This window comes from Microtus pennsylvanicus, chromosome 4, assembly GCF_037038515.1.
Source record: "Microtus pennsylvanicus isolate mMicPen1 chromosome 4, mMicPen1.hap1, whole genome shotgun sequence".
Classification (NCBI taxonomy): Eukaryota; Metazoa; Chordata; class Mammalia; order Rodentia; family Cricetidae; genus Microtus; species Microtus pennsylvanicus.
Window position 1 is genome coordinate 5,480,810 of NC_134582.1, and position 14,572 is coordinate 5,495,381.

Consider the following 14,572-nt stretch of genomic DNA (forward strand, 5'->3'; position numbering starts at 1 on the left):
ATTTACATATCCGCTTTTGGAGAGGGGGCAGTGTGCTTGCCATGCGTGGTGGCTGCAGTGTGGGGGTCAGAAGACAACCCTCAGGCTCGGGTCCTTGGACTAAGCAACAAGCACCTTTACTTGCTGAGCCCTCCAGTGGGTCCTGGGGAAAAGATGATTTGATATCAAAGAAAAGCAAATGTGGAAAACATTTAAGGGTGTTTCCAGGCTATGTCAGCCCGGAGGTGCGTATGTTCTTAACAACACAGATCCCCCCACCCCAAGTAATGGCTGATGCACCCATTATTATAAAACTGTATTACAATGGGAGATGTCTGAAAAACCAGAAAGCCACGACTGCGCGCTCTCTCTTAGATTGCAGTGAGGCTCTGCAAACATGCATCACTTTTGAAATCATTCCTGCTTTTCCCGTAACTGTTTTTTAAAATTTTACCTATCTTTATAAAACATTGTTGGTACAGACCTAAGATTGTGTCCCTGAGCACAGATGCACACCACACACACACACACACACACACACACACACACACCCTGCACCCATGTTCCTCATGAGGCCTGTCCCTTCCCCTGAGGACTGCCCGGGGAGAGCCAGCGTGGGCTGAGCTTATGTCCCCCAGACCCAGTCCAGCAGGGAAGCTTCCTCAGGGTATGTCAGCACTTTTGACTCCGTGCTGTTGAATTCCAGGGCCGACCAGCCTGGCCTCTTACCTCCCCAGCCGCTCCTGGGTGTGTAGAGCATGAGGCCTTCTAGTAACTGATGTCCGGGCAGGCTCCGGGACGCACTTTTCCTTCTTTATTTCCTGTGGCTTAAACCCTTCGGCTTCTAGAAAAGCCTTTATTTAAAATAAATATAGAGAAGATGTGCTTTGCTGTGAGCTGTAATACAAAACAATCCTCCGCTGAGTGCCGGACTCTGTTCAAATAAAGTTCACGGATGGACTGACAAATTTACAAAAGCCAGGGACCCCAGAGAGGAGGGGCTGCCCCTCACCCGGGTCTCCCCGCGGTGCTGAGCAGGCCTGTCACCAGGCGCCAAGGGGGAGGGGCTGGGCAGTTGTCTCTTGTAGGGGAGAGGGGGTGCAGAGAGTGTGGGGGCGTCGGCCCTAAGTAGGGGAACTGACAAAGTAAAAGAGAGCCTTAAACCGAAGTGGTGGTCTCTGTGCCCCTGGTTCCCAGCGAGTAAATTACCCGCCCCAGCCAGCCGGGTGGAAATGAGACCCCTCTACTCTTCAACCCCTCCCCCGCAACCTTTTTTTTTTAACTGCAATTGAGCTGCTCCGGTTGCTAGCACGTGGGCTTCTGAGTGGGGCAGAGAAACTGTTAGGAACACTGAGGCTACGCGTCGGTTTAGATCTTGTATTCTGTAGGAAACCTTCGAATACAGTTTTGCTGATCTAGGTTTTTCAGAGTCTGTAGTTATGAAATAACACGTAGCTAAACTCCTTACCCTTCCCCGTGCCAGGGAACGCCACTGTATCCTTAAATACTCGTGCACATCCTATCCTGAAATTTTCTGTCTGTCACACGAAAACACAAGGAGAATTTCAAAAACTGAACCACGGAACTGTAGGCTCACAGGAGGACTCTAAAATCCTAGGAAAGGGGGAGAAGTACAAGCCTATAATCCCAGCACTTGGGAGTCCCAGGCAGGACTGGGACTTGAAGGCCTGCACAGAGAGCCCCTCTCTCAAACAAACAAAAAGCAGATTAAGATAGGGCTGGAAGGCTAAGTAGTTACGAGCATTTACTGCTCCTTCAGAGGAATAGGGCTCAGCTCCCAGCACCTACATGGCAGCTCACAGCCATTTGGAGCTTCATGCCCAAGGAATTGGGTGTACTCCCTGACCTGGTCTGGCACCAGGCATGCGTGTGCTATACAAGCATACTTGCAGACAGAAAAGATAAAAATGAGCAAAACTTTTTTTAAAAGGTAAAAATAAAATAGTGTTTCTTTTTTAAAAGCATGTGACCATGCTACCTCTGTTAGAAATGCTGCTTCCCTTGTCATTCGGGATTGCGCAATCTTAACTTCTCCCTGATGTGCTGTCTAAAGTCACTGGAAAGGGAAAGGTGCAGGCAGCTCTGAATTTCAGAACCTTCCAATCCAGATGCCTGAAACTTCACGTTTGTACGAGGAGAATGTGTCATGGTTAGGATCCTGAGAGTGCCCCAATGCCCACCTGTTAAACACCTAGTCCCTGGCTTGTTGCTATGGAGACGCTGCGTAACCATGAAGAGCTAAGCCTGAAATGAAGTTAGGTCTTTGGTAGTATCCTTGAAGGTGATTATGGAACCGTGGTATACTGGCTGGCTTTGTGTGTCAACTTGTCCACAAGCCAGAGCCATTAGAGGAAGGAGCCTCCGTTGAGGAAATGCCTTATGAGACCCAGCTGTAAGGCATTTTCTCATTTAGTGTTCAATGAGGGAGGGCCCAGCCCATGGTGGGTGGGGCTATCCGGGGGCTGTTGGTTCTGAGTTCTATAAGAAGGTGGGCTGAGGGGACTTGGAGGACTCAGGGGTTAAGAGCATTGGCTGCTCTTCCAGAGGTCCAGGGAATTCCTAGCAACCACGTGGTGGCTCACAGCCATCTGTGCCCTCTTCTGACATGCAGGCAAGTAAATAAGAAAGAAAGAAAGAAAGAAAGAAAGAAAGAAAGAAAGAAAGAAAGAAAGAAAGAAAGAAAGAAAGAAAGAAAGGAAGAAAGGAAGAAAGGAAGGAAGAAAGGAGAAGAAGGTGGGCTGAGCAAGCCATGAGATGCATAAGGAGCAGCCCGCCGTCCATGGCCTTTGCATCAATTCCTGCCTTCTGGGATCCTGCCCTATTTGAGTTCCTGTCCTGACTACCTTCAGTGATGAACAGCGATGCTGAAGGGTTAGCCAAATAAACCCTTTCCTCCCCAGTTTGCTTTTTGGTCATGGTGTCTCTTCACGGCAATAGAAAAGTTGACTAAGAAGACACCCGGTCTCCTTCTGTTGTTGCTGCTTCCGCTTCCCAGTTGCCGTGACATGAGTAGTTCCATCCACGGAGCACCAGCCACCATGTCCACGCGGCCTGCCGACACTTGGCAGGTACCGCCTAAGCTGTGAACTAAAATAGGCCTTTGTTAAAGGTGGTTTTTGATGTTTATTTCACGTACATTGATGTTTTCTTGCATATGTGTCTATGCGAGGTTGTCAATGCCCTAGAACAGGAGTTACAGACAGCCGGGAAGCTGGGAATGGAACCCAGGTCCTCTGGAGGAGCAGCAAGTGTTCTCGACCACCAAGCTGTCACTCCGACCCTTCTTTTAAGTTCATCTCCAGTGTTTGTTACAGTAACATGAAGCTGGCATGGAGATTCTAGAAAGTTTTGTTATTATACCCTGAAGAAAAAAAATAAGAAATTGAAATATTTACTAAGAAGCTTTAAAAGTGTCTCATTAAAAAGTTATTTCAGGGAGATACCTTTGTGGCAAATAATTCACCTACTATTTGTTTTTAAGAATTATAAGTCAGAGGAAAAAATAAAAACCAAAAAGAATGTTTTGATTGAAAAACTTTCGGTATTACATCAAAATAATTACTTCAGAGAGTGTAGTTCAATGGCAGAACATTTGCCTAGCATATGTGAGACTCGGAGTTGAAACTCCCAGTCAAGGAAATGTCTTTCCCATCAAAATGTGATGGACGTCCACACTGCGGTGGAGTTTAAAGGCCAATGATGGCAAAGGCAGGGGCAATACACAACAGGTGACAAACTACAGGTCAGAAAGAGCAACCGAAGCAAGGCCTTCCGTGTGTGCAACCGTGTGCGTCCTCACAACAGCATGGTCCTTTCACGCCTTTCATCCCAGCACTCGGAGGCAGAGGCAGGCGGATCTCTGTGAGTTCGAGGTCAGCCTGGTCTACAAAGCAAGTGCCAGGACAGGCTCCAAATCTACACAGAGAAACCTGTCTCAAAAAAAGAAAAGAAAAAAAGTTCAAACTCGGGGCCATTGTTTAGCTTTTCTGTGACTTATCAATTAGAAGCCGGGTTGTTTTGAATCCATATGAATTTCCAAGATTTATGGGTCTCAGTGCCGTTCTTAAAATCCATGTGCCCTGTCCGTATGCTGGAGTGGGGAGAATGAGGGGGGGATCTCTTTCTGGTTACTCCAGGACTGCTCGCTTGTAAGATAGCACACCATCTTGAACAACTGTTCTGCTCTTCATAATTCTTTGTGGAAAGGCCTACTGAAAAACATTATCATAATGTTGACTGTCAAACCAAGATATTTTGCCACAGAATGTAGCTACAGCAAGCTGTAAATTTGTGACAATTGCTGAATAGGCTCAGTCTATGAATTAATGTCAGATGCACGCATATAACTTCAAGAGGCTACACACAATGAGTGATGCTAAGAGACAGTGCACAGGCTGAGGCCTCCAAAGAACACTGCATATAGCATCGTAAGGCAGGACAGTGTATAGCCTAATGTTCATTTAGTCATGACACTTGGCCCCGTCCCAAAGATAACATTAAACACATACGATGAGCAGAGATGAAGCCATTCATTCGTTCAGCTAGAATTGGTTGCTCATGTTGTGTAAATTTGCCCCGTGTTGGTTTTATTTCCGTGGACAAGGACTCTGTGGCTTAGCTAGATTCCAGCGTGGATAGCATGCCTTGCCCAGAGGCTTTGCCCACCTGTCCATCTTGACTAGGTTCCCATTGTCTCCCATCTTATTGGTTGAAGAACCTCTTGTGCCCACCCACCATCCCACAGAGTCCCACCTCCATCCTGTATGTTGCCCACTATTGTATGGCAGGTGACTGCGGGAAACTAGCTGGAACCTCAGTCTTAGAGAAGACATTGAGGAGAGCTCTTCAGCCAGCGTGGTGGTCCCACTCTCTATGTCTGCAAGGGCTGTAATTCTGGCAAGAGGATAAAAGGGAACACTAGGAGCAGGGCTTCAGGCCAAGGGAGTCCAGAGTCAAGAGTTCTCTGACTTTTCCTGGAGTGCAGTCATCTGAGGAGGTGGTCATTAGGGATGTTAAGAACATGTCCCTTTCCCTTCTGCCATGTGAAGACACAGAAACCCCCTCACTGGAATGCATGCTCCTTGGTCTCAGCGTTCCAGTCTCCAGAACCATGAAAATAATTGCGCGTTGTTCAGAAATCCCCCAGCTGGTAGGAATTTGTTTGAACAGCACAGATAGACTGAGGAAGCCCACAGCCTAAAGCAGCTGCCCCTGCAGTGAGTGTGTTAAATCCTGCACTATCAGCTGGGCCCACAGAGGGAACAGGTGGTGCTCAGTAAATACCCAACCCGTCCGGAGGGAAGTGCCTTGGGCTTCCGCAGAGGCTCCTGTCCTTCCAGGCCTAGGCCTACCATCAGAGACATCTGAATCTGGGAACACAGTAGGAATATTGTTTTGGTTAGGGTTACTATTGTTGTGATGAAACACTAAGACCTAAAAGCAAGTTAGAGAAGAAAGAGTTTTATTTGATGTGATAGTTTGAAAGAAAATGGCCCCCAGAGGGAGTGGCACTATTAGGAGGTGTGGCCTTGTTGGAATAGGTATGATCTTGTTGGGGGAAGTATGTCACTGTGGAGGTGGGTTTTGAGGTCTCATATATCCTCAAGATATTGTCGTATGTCTCAGAATATTTTCTATTGCCTGCAAGTCAGGATGTGTTACTCTCAGCCCCCTCTCCAGCACCACGTCTGCCTGCATGTCACCATGATGATAATGGGCTGAACTTCTGAAAATGTAAGCCAGCCAACTAAATGCTTTTCCTTTATAAGAGTTGCTGTGGTCATGGTGTCTCTTCACAGCAATAGAAACCTTAACTAAGACATTTGACTTACACTTCCATATCGTGTTCATCATCAGTGGAAGACAGGACAGAACTCAAGCAGGGCAGGAACCTGGAGGCAGGAGCTGAGTGATGCAAAGGCCATGGAGGGGTGCTGCTCACTGGCTTGTTTCTCATAACTTCCTCAGTTTGGTTTTTACATAATCCAGGACTAGCTGTGCAGGGGTGGCACTGCCCATGGTGAGATGGACCCTTCCACATCACCCATTAATCCAGAAAAGGCCCCCACAAACATACTCACAGGCCAACATGATAGATGCAATTCTTCAACAGAGGTCCCCTCTTTCTGGGTGTCTAGTTTGTCAAGTTACTGGACTTGGGGAGATATCTGCTCATGGATATGGGATTCCTTTTCTTTTGTAGCAAGGATGAAAATGTTTGGGTACCAGATATAAGTGATAGTTATAAAGAAAATGTGTGCTTGCTAAAAGTTGCTGAGTTGTGCATGTTAAATGGGTGAATGGTATGTGAATTATGTTATATTTTTTTAATGTTGGTTCCACTAACACTGGTCTTACTCAGTTTCACACAAAAATTAGACTCAAAGGTCTGAAAGCCAATGGCTCTTCCTGGGCTACATAGGCAGGGACATAGAAGGGACTTACTCTGCCATATACTGGCTATGTTAACCTCTCTGGATCTCCAGTAGCTCATCTCAAAAATGAGAGGCCAGAACTAAACAATTCCCTCACATAATAATTCCTTGATCCATATTTTAAATGGCTCTCTCTACTCTCATGTGCAAATATGAGCCTAACCATGAGAACAAAACATATGTGCTTATTTATTTTTTAAAAATACACAGCCATGTGTAAATGTGGCTGTCTGTGTGATGGGGCCGTTAGTGGTTCACTTTCCGTCTCGTGTGCTTTTCAGTTCTTCCCGAAGAAGCGTTTTTAATTTATACTTGGAAACGCGTTTCATCAAGGGGGAAAGGAAAAGATTATACCACATTGATTAAAACGTGATAACCTGGCAGAAGCAGGCTCTGGCGTGGTTGCTGAGGGCTGGGGAAACAAAATCAGTGACCGCCCGGCAATAGGTGGAGATATTTGAAGCCCCTGGCATTCCTCGAGTCGGAGTCTTCTGGACGAAGTTAAGCGATGTATAAAACTGGTCTTGGCTTTCACACTGAACGGAGACCACTTTGTTTGATTCGTATAATGTAGGAACAAATGCTGACCTGATCTTCATAAAAACTGGGGGCGGGGGAGCAGGAAGACACTGGCCCCCAAAAAGGAAAAGGGGGAAATAATACTTCATACTCAAAAAGCAAGACCTGGGGTGTTGACTATGCAGCAGAGGAGAGCTGTGGCTAAGCAGGCTACCGTTGGTTACTGTGCCGGTGGCCACAGGGCTGTGCAGTGGTCCTTCTTGGTTTGGAGTCCCTCACCAAGAAACTGGGCCTGGGTGGCAGGGAGCACTTTGATTAGATGGCAATGAGATTTGTTTAAACTAAAGACTGTTGTGTGCACATAGTCAGCATGGCCATTTATATCAATAAAGTTAAAATATAAGTTGCATGCTTTAAGAAGTGAACAAAAGAAGCCGGGTGGTGGTGGCTCAGGCCTTTAATTCCAGCACTCGGGAGACAGAAGCAGGTGGATCTCTGAGTTTGAGGCCAGCCTGGTCTACAGAGCAAGTTCTAGGACAGGCACAAAGCTACACAAAGAAACCCTGTCTCGCAAAACCAAATGAAACAGGGAGAAAAAGTGAATAAAGAGACCAGAGATATGTCTTGGTGGCTAAGAGCATGAGCTACTTTTGAAGAAGACCTGGGTTTGATCCCAGCATGCATGTAGTGACTCAAAATCATTCGTAACTCCATGTCCAGGGGGTCTGATGCCTCCTGATATCCACGATCACCAGGCACACACGCGGTGGATACACATGCATGCAGATGAAACACTTATACATACAAAATAAAAATGTAAAAAAAATGTTTTTAAAGAAGTGAATAGAGCTGGTGGCTGGCACATTCTTATAACTCCAGCACTCAGGAGGCTGAGGCAGAAGGATCACCCTCATGAATTAGAGATCTGAGCTAAGAGTAAGACCCAACCTCAAAACTGAAATAAATAAATAAATAAGCAAGCAGTTAAAGATCTAATGCCCGATGGTGTTTTGATGCCCGAATCAGACACCCACACACATGCTATGACTGTTCTCTAAGGCTGAAGTTCTCGCTGACCCCAGATGGGCTGGCACTGGGTGGGGGGCAAGTGTCCTTCATCCTGAAGGAGACTGCCCTGCAGCAGGACGGGACCAGCCCCTAGTGCACTGGGTATTTCTGTACTTGCTGTTCTCTGGGGTTCAGAGCGCAGAGATGGGGTTGGGGAAGGAAGAAATGTGTGACAAATGTCGGGTCAGGAGCACCTCTCTCTGGATGGCTTCTTCATTGCCTTTGTTATTTAAATGTCCGGTTGTGAAAGTGTGCAGACAGGAAGCCTGTTACACAAAAGCTTTCCCAACAGCGTATTGAGTTTCACATACTCAGATGGGCTCCTGTTAGGGGATTGCTATGTATATTTCAGTTTTGGGAACTACAGCTCAGTTTTGCATTCTCTGGGAAGAACATTCTCAGGACTTCAAAAAGAGCTAAGAGTCTAAGGAAATAGGTTATAATGCTCGCTATGCAAGCAAGAGGATCCAGGTTCAAATCCTCAGGACCTAAGTCAAAAGCCAGGTACTCCTACAACTCCAGCGTAGGGAAGGAGAGACAGGTGGGTGCTGGGAGCTCTCTGGCCAGCTACCCTAGCCAAAATGTCTTCATCTGGTGTCTGAATATGTGCACAGGCATTTACACTCGTATACGTGTGGATATATTCCCTAAACCCCAACCCTCCCACTAAACACACATGTGTATACACCCTATTCCGCATCCACATCCACACACACTAAGCACACATGTATGTATACCCTATAACCCATCCCCCATACACACTAAACACACACGTGTGTATACGCCCTACCCCAACCCCCACAGTAAACACACATGTGTATACACCCTATACCCCATCCCCCACACTAAACACACATGTGTGTATACCCTATAACCCATCCCCCATACACTAAACACACATGTGCATATCCTATTCCCTATCCTCCAACCTCCCCATACTAAACATACATGTGTATATACACCCTATAACCCATCCACACACACACTAAACACACATGTGTATATATCCTATCCTTCATTCTCCCCCCCACTAAGCACACATGTGTGTGAACCATACCCTCTCCAGTCTCCACACATGTGTTAAAAAGAAGCCAGAAACAATCTGTATAGATTTTCACAGTTCATAATTACTGCTCAGGCCTACAGCATGTTTTTTTATAAGATTTATTTACTTATTATGTATACAGTGTTCTGCCTGTGCTTGTGCCTGCAGGCCAGCAGAAAGCACCAGATCTCATTACAGATGGTAGTTGGGAATTGAACTCAGAACCTCTGGAAGAGCAGTCAGGGCTGTTAGCCTCTGAGCCGTCTCTCCAGCCCCCTGACAACAGGTTTTGATAATTCTCCATGTATCCTTCAAAAACACAAAAGTCTTGTGATCAGCAGGAGACGGTAACTGAACAGGAAGTACTTGTTGCAGTATTTCTGCCAAGTTCTGCCAGGCTTTAAGCTAGTAAGAATCTCTGTGCACATAGGAGAGGGGTCCATTTGCAAACCAGCCTGCCCACCTGCCCTGTTCCAGAGAACGTGGGTGCCCTTTATCCACGGCTGGACCAAAGAACACACAGAGCAAAGCGCCTTCCTTCCATGGCTAGGGGCAGGATGGCTCTCCTCTGAGTCCTTTTTTGGTGTGTTCATTTGTTTGTTTGCTTTAAAATACACACACACACACACACACGTGCATGCACACGCACATACACACTCCTAAAGTAAGGGTCTGAAAGAACACTGATTTAAAGTCACACTGGGTTTGATGGCTCATGCCTTATAAGCCCAGAACTTAGGTGGCTGAGGCAGGAGGATCAGTGAGAGTTGGAGGCCATTCTGGGCCACAATAGGAAACTCTACCTCAAAACAAACAAATGAAACATCCCCAGACAAAACGCATTCGCTGCTCCCAAATTCAGCCTCTCAGCACTTGTGTGCCTGAGATCAACTGGCAGAGATGTAGAAAAGCAATCTTTGGGGGATGAGATGAACATGTTAAATCCTCAGCACGCTGAATTTTATGTGATGCTCTGAATCTCTCCCTCATGCAGAGGACAGTAGCCCCTTTGCTCAGCTCAGAGAAAACAAAGGCCTGCTGGGTGGGAGGAGATGGGAAAGGGGCCTTCACAGCTACCACTTCCCCAAGCTCACTGCTCACAGGCTGAAGTTGAAGACAGAGTCCCCAAGCAGGAAGTTCTTGGGCTCTCTCCCTTCCATGCTGGACTGGGAAAATGGCCTCTGTTAGACACTAAAATGGGCCACAGCTCTCTGTTCCTGACCTCTGCAGACAACTCCATACAATAGTGGCTCGTTACCCATTTTAACACAGAGTTTGGAGCAGCCACCCAAGAAAATGATTAATACCTTCTTTTTAAAAATCACGGTCAATAAATAGGCAGGATCTCAAAATTCTGACAAAATTTAAAAGGATATAAAGTCTAATGTCTGGGAGGAACTGATTACATTTTTCTATGCTGGCTTCGAATAGGCAGTTTGCATATAACATACTAATTTGTATGTCAGCAAACTTTATTACGCCTACTGTAGTGATATTTTGTTTGTAATCTAACAAATGAAGATTGCCTGAAGATCAGAGTGCAGAGCCATAGGGGCCAAGCATCGACGGCACACACCTTTTATCCTAACCCTCGGGAGACAGAGGCTGTGAATTCAAGGCCACCCTGAGCTTCGCGAGATTAAATCTGTCTAAAATAGAAACAGAGCTCACACAAAGGTGATCCCAGAACTTAGGAATCACACACCTTTAATCCCAGCACTAGGGAGGTGGAGACAGGAGGGATATGACTGGGCAGGGAAATGAATATAAGGCAGGAGGAGACAGGAGCTCAGGGAAGTCTAAGGTTTCATAGAGAGAGCAGAGACTCTGAGGATTTGTGGAGATGGATTTGGTCGTCTGAGGCTTTGTAGAGACAGACAGCTCCTTCGGTCTGAACACTGCTACCATTGCTCAGTAAGAACTCTCTAGTGGTCGTCTGCTCTGCTTCTCTGATCTTACCTCTCTATTAGACTCTGGGTTTTTATAATTAAGATCAATTAGAACTCATGCTACAGTCTACTACAATTTAAAAGCCACGTGAAGAGCAAGGGAGATGCAACACATTATTTTCAGACAAAATCCACTGCCACGGCCACCTCATTCCCTGTGCCTGGCTTTGATTTACTTTTCCTCTCTGAGAAAGAACATGAAGAGTGTGATTTTGGTAGCAAGGGGTGTACTTTTGAGTAAATCATTTTGAGAGGTCATTTATATAAATAAAACTTAGTCATAATTAATTTATGGGTAGCATGGCCTCTCGGTTGGACTGCAGTTGTTTGGCCTTTCCCAGGGGCATCCCTGAACCTTGGTTTGAAAGCCTGGTAAGCCGACACCTCAAATTCAGAAGGCACTCCAGTTAGACTCTACATCTGTCTAAAGCCAGCTCCTTGGTGTCTGGAATTTCCTGACTTCTCAGAGTTCAGGAAAGGCTTTCCTGGTCCACTGAGTTAGGAGAATCATTGAAAACCTATTGAGTTGGGTGGTGGTGGCACACGCCTTTAATCCCAGCACTCAGGAGGCAGAGGCAGGCGGATCTCTGTGAGCTCCAGGCCAGCCTGGTCTGCAGAGTGAATTCCAGGACAGGCCCCAAGCTAAAGAGAAACCTTGTCTCAAAAAAGAAAAAAAGACAAAAAGAAAACCTAGTTAGGACCATATGGTGTAAACATATTAGCTTTGTTTTCTCCTGCGTGCTGTTAGCTTGTGCTCTGCTGTGTGTTAGCCTGTGTTCTGTTGTGTGTTAGCCTGTGTTCTGTTGTGTGTTAGCCTGTGTTCTATTGTGTGTTAGCCTGTGCTCTGCTGTGTGTTAGCCTGTGTTCTGCTGCGTGTTAGCCTGTGCTCTGCTGCGTGTTAGCCTGTGCTCTGCTGTGTGTTAGCCTGTGCTCTGTTGTGTGTTAGCCTGTGCTCTGCTGTGTGTTAGCCTGTGTTCTGCTGTGTGTTAGCCTGTGCTCTGCTGTGTGTTAGCCTGTGCTCTGCTGTGTGTTAGCCTGTGTTCTGTTGTGTGTTAGCCTGTGCTCTGCTGTGTGTTAGCCTGTGCTCTGCTGCGTGTTAGCCTGTGCTCTGTTGTGTGTTAGCCTGTGCTCTGCTGTGTGTTAGCCTGTGCTCTGCTGTGTGTTAGCCTGTGCTCTGCTGTGTGTTAGCCTGTGTTCTGTTGTGTGTTAGCCTGTGTTCTGTTGTGTGTTAGCATGTGTTCTGTTGTGTGTTAGCATGTGCTCTGCTGTGTGTTAGCCTGTGCTCTGCTGTGTGTTAGCCTGTGCTCTGCTGTGTGTTAGCCTGTGCTCTGCTGTGTTTTAGCCTGTGTTCTGTTGTGTGTTAGCATGTGTTCTGTTGTGTGTTAGCCTGTGCTCTGCTGTGTGTTAGCCTGTGTTCTGTTGTGTGTTAGCCTGTGCTCTGTTGTGTGTTAGCCTGTGCTCTGCTGTGTGTTAGCCTGTGCTCTGCTGTGTGTTAGCCTGTGTTCTGTTGTGTGTTAGCCTGTGCTCTGCTGTGTGTTAGCCTGTGTTCTGTTGTGTGTTAGCCTGTGTTCTGCTGCGTGTTAGCCTGTGCTCTGCTGTGTGTTAGCCTGTGCTCTGCTGTGTGTTAGCCTGTGTTCTGTTGTGTGTTAGCCTGTGCTCTGCTGTGTGTTAGCCTGTGTTCTGTTGTGTGTTAGCCTGTGCTCTGCTGTGTGTTAGCCTGTGCTCTGCTGTGTGTTAGCCTGTGCTCTGTTGCGTGTTAGCCTGTGTTCTGTTGTGTGTTAGCATGTGTTCTGTTGTGTGTTAGCCTGTGCTCTGCTGTGTGTTAGCATGTGTTCTGTTGTGTGTTAGCCTGTGCTCTGCTGTGTGTTAGCATGTGCTCTGTTATGTGTTAGCCTGTGCTCTGCTCCTGCATGTTCCCAGAAACAGAGAACAAAGCAGTGATTCTCTGAACTCCTAAACCTGCTCTTTCCTCATTTCCTTCAAGCCCTGTGACACATGTGGTCCAAAATTTGTAACTGAACACTGAGGACCTGAGACCTCAAGGCAAGAATGCCCACCCCCTTTAGTCAGCTCACTATGGAGCCGTGGCTGGCCTGGAGCCCACCGAGTACACCAGGGTAGGCTCAGACTTACAGAGCTCTGCCTGCTTCCGCCTCCAGAGTGCTAGAATGAAAGGTATGCACCGCCACACGTGGGCAAAGATTATTTTAGTGTGTGTGTGTGTGTGTGTGTGTGTATACACATGTGCTCTCTGGTGAGTGCAGAAGAGGATGCTCAATTCCCTGGAACTGGAGTTAGAGTCGTTGTGAGCACCTGGCTGTGAGTGCTGGGAACCGAGCTCAAGTCCTCTGCGAGAACAAAGAGTGTTCTTAACGACTGAGCATTTCCCTGGCCTCTAAGATCAGCTGTTACTGTAAATTAAGTATTCTAAGTGAGTGCTCTGCTTTCACTTTGCTGTTCTTATTTAGCCCAATTATCTTCTGAAGTAAGTGCAGGCTGATTTGGGCTCCAGCCAACAGTGCACAGGTTATCCCCAGACTTTCAGCAGAGCGCAGAGAACGCAGCAAGAACAGGGCATATTTGTATTCCCACTGAAATACCATCATCTTGCGGAAGTTAATGATTAGCATTAAAACTGCCAGGCCTGAGTCTCAGCCTAGAAGAAAAGCAGAAACGAGCCAAGAAACCTGAATAGTGCCCCCTCCTTGTTGCTGTTGTGTGTGGTCCACTGGAAACGGGATGGGGGCAGGATGATCTGGGGCTTAGGTGCTCAGAGAAACGGTCTGTGAGGTCCTGGTGAACCAGGCAGTGATGGGAAAATAGAGAAGGCCGCTCATTCCATGGAAACCACAGCCCCAACTGCTGCCCTCCTTGGGGCCAGGTCAGCCCTTTCCCTCACGTCTTAAAGATCATATACTAGTTTTTCCCCAAGGCTGCCTATCTAGAAGGTTTTTGTTTTATTTCTTTTCTAAACAAATATTTATTTAATGTATATGAGTGCTTTATCCGTGTGTACAAGCTTTTGCCAGAGATGGCTGTGAGCCGCCTTGTGGGTGCTGGGAATTGAACTCAGGTCCTCTGGAAGAGCAGCCAGTGCTCTCAACCACTGAGCCATCTCTCCAGCTGCTCATTTTTGTATGTTTGCTTGTCTTTTTTTTTTAATCAACACTACCTTTATAGCTAAATGTCTGTGCAGTTTATACCCGGAAACAATACTTTCAACTTTGATGTCCTAAACTTCGGCGTGCCGCTTGTCCCTGTTCCAGGGGGCATTTCTTTCGCAGAAGGCTTTATCAACATTATCAAGACAGACTGCTCAGCTAATATCCCTCCTTGTAAACCAAGTCTCCTTTCCCCCTTAACAAAATTATTTGCTGAGGTAGGCAAGAAGGTTCAGCAGGTCTAGACACTTGCCGCGCAAGCCTGATAACCTGAGTTCAATCCCTGGCTCAAACACTTGCAAAAAGTGGGATACAGAGTCACAGATCTGAAACCTCAGCATTCTGTGGGAAGGCAGGAGAATCATCCCAGAAGCCCATGGGTCAACCAGAATGGCA